The 2888-nt window shown below is 44.0% G+C and overlaps 1 pseudogene; it reads right to left on the bottom strand.

Moving 5' to 3' along the window:
* Positions 1–1739: 1739 nt before the first annotated feature.
* On the bottom strand, positions 1740–2635 carry LOC115818972 (uncharacterized; annotated as a pseudogene).
* Between the last annotated feature and the right edge of the window lie 253 nt (positions 2636–2888).

Below are 2888 nucleotides of genomic sequence, written 5' to 3'. Positions count from 1 at the left end.
TTTGGCAGTGATTGGATCAACGGCCTAGGACTAATTTGCAAAAGTAGGTTTTTTGAAAAATTCAAAATGGCGGAAAATCTAGTCAGGCGGTAATTGACACCAATGGGTGCATTCGACTCGACATGACCCAAGGATTCAGGGGAAAAAAATCACGACTCTAGGTCAAGCGGTTCAAAAGTTATGAGCAAATATGTACCAAAAAAGTACCTTGATTTTTGGCCTGTTGGTGGCGCTACAGGGATGGATGGATTGACCCCAAATTTGGTGCCTGGATACCTTGGACAGTCTTCTACCAATGTGCCAAATTTCACAAAAATCTACCAAGGGATTCTAGGGGCTGCCATAGACCCACATGTGACAAAGTATAATAATAATAGTGGAGCTTCGCTGCTTGGCCCCAAAATAATAGTGAAAAATTCTAACAATTACAATAAGGTTCCAGCAGCTTCACTGCTTGGCCCCTAATAATAATAGTGAAAAATTCGAACAATTACAATAGGGTTCCAGCAGCTTCGCTGCTTGGCCCCTAATAATAGTGGAATGTAGTAACAATTACAATAGGGTTCCAGCAGCGAAGCTGCTTGGCCCCTAATAATAACAATAGTGAAGAATGCTAACAGTTACAATAGGTGCCTGCATTATTAGTTGGCCCCTAATACTAATAATGTGCAGTTTTATCACACAACACAGATGTCACAAGTTTTGAGGGAGCGTGCTATTGGCATGCTAACTGCAGGAATGTCGACCAGAGCTGGTGCCCGTGAACTGAATGTTCATTTCACTACCATAAGCCGTCTCCAACGTCATTTCCAAAAGTTTGGCAGTACATCGAACCGGCCTCACAACCGCAGACCACATGTAACCACACCAACCCAGGGACGCCACATCCAGCTTCTTCGTCTGAGAGATCGTCTGAGAACAGCCACCCAGACATCTGATCCAACAGCTGGTTTGCACAACCTCGGAATCTCTGCACAAATGGTCAGAAACTGTCTTAGGGAAGCTCATCTGAGTGTTCGTCAGCCTCACCGGGGTCTTGACCTGTTTGTTGTAGCAACCAACTTGATTGGGCAAATGCTCACCTTCAATGGCGTGTGGCACTTTGGAGAAGTGCTCTCTTCACGGATGAATCCCAGCTTACACTGTACTGGGCAGATGGCAGATAGCGTGTATGGCGCCGTGTGGGTGAGCAGATTGCTGATGTTAACGTTGTCAAAAGAGTGGCCCATGGTGGTGGTGGGGTCATGGTATGGGTGGGCATAAGCTATAGACAACGAACACAGGTGCATTTTATAGATGGCAATTTGAATGCACAGACATACCGTTATGAGATCCTCAGGCCCATTGTTGTGCCATTCATCCGCTGCCATTGCCTCATGTTGCAGCATGATAATGCACGGCCCCATGTTGCAAGGATCTGTACACAGTTCCTGGAAGCTTAAAACATCCCAGTTCTGGAATGGCCTGCATACCCACCATGTCACCTATTGTGCATATTTGGGATGCTTTGGATCCTCGTGTACCAATTCCTGCCAATATCCAGCAATGTCGCACAGCCATTGAAGATGAGTGGACCAGTATTCCACAGGCCACAATCAATAACCTGATCAACTCTATGTGAAGGAGATGTGTCGCACTGTGTGAGGCAAATAATAATAATAATAATATTATTTATTTAGAGCCCAATATCAATATTTATAGTCTTTACATGTCTATAACAAAGTCAAATCAAAATTATATCATGCATAAGTTCGAGAAAATAGATAAGTCTTTAGTCATGTTTTAAAGGTATTGCGAGAGTTTGCCTCTCTAACTTCTTTAGGTAAACCATTCCAGAGGAAGGGAGAGCGGTAGGAAAAGGCTCGGTTGCCAGCGGACAACTCTTAACTCTTGGAATGACTAATAGTCCAGAGTCTTGAGAGCGCAGGGTGCGAGGTGGGTTATAGGGTGTAATTAAGTCAGACAGGTAGGAAGGCACAAGCCCATGTAAAATTTTATATGTTAATAAGAGGACCTTAAAATCTGCCCTTGCGTGAATTGGGAGCCAATGAAGGGAAGCCAGGACAGGGCTAATGTGATCAAACTTCTTTGTTCTAGTCAGAATTCTTGCAGCAGCATTCTGGACCAGCTGAAGACTATTGGTACTAGAGGCAGGCAGGCCAGAGTAAAGAACATTGCAGCAATCGAGGCGAGACGTGACGAATGCGTGAACAATGGTTTCTGCATCAGCCATACTTAGAAAGGGCCTAATCTTAGCAATGTTACGGAGGTGATAAAAGGCAGTTTTGGTTGTGTTCTTGATATGAGTGACTAGCGAGAGACTAGAGTCAAAAATCACACCAAGGTTCTTAGCTGAAGAGTTTTGAGAGATGATGCAGTTGTCAAAAGTTAGGGTAAGATCACTAAAAAGATGCTTATGCGTAGGGGGACCAATGACCAGCATTTCAGTCTTGCCTGCGTTAAGCATAAGGAAATTTGAAGACATACAACCCTTAATAGCACAGAGACATGCCTCAAGGTTAGCCAATTCAGAGCGGTCATTGTGCTGGATAGGTAAGAAAATCTGAGTATCGTCAGCATAACAATGGAAGTTAATGTTGTAACTACGAATAATGTCACCCAAAAGGAGCATGTAAATAGAGAATAGAAGAGGGCCAAGGACTGATCCCTGAGGAAAACCATGGTTAAGCTTCTGGTATTCAGAGGTCACATTATTATAGTGGACACACTGCTTTCTCTCAGAGAGAGAAGATTTAAACCAAGAGAGCGCCAGGCCACGAATGCCAATTTGGTTTTCCAGGCGCTTTAACAATATAGTGTGATCGACCGTGTCAAATGCTGCACTCAGATCAAGCAGAATAAGAACAGAAGTAGCACCAGCATCCATG

Source organism: Chanos chanos, chromosome 8, assembly GCF_902362185.1.
Source record: "Chanos chanos chromosome 8, fChaCha1.1, whole genome shotgun sequence".
NCBI lineage: Eukaryota > Metazoa > Chordata > Actinopteri > Gonorynchiformes > Chanidae > Chanos > Chanos chanos.
This window is presented reverse-complemented; position numbering and strand designations above follow the sequence as displayed.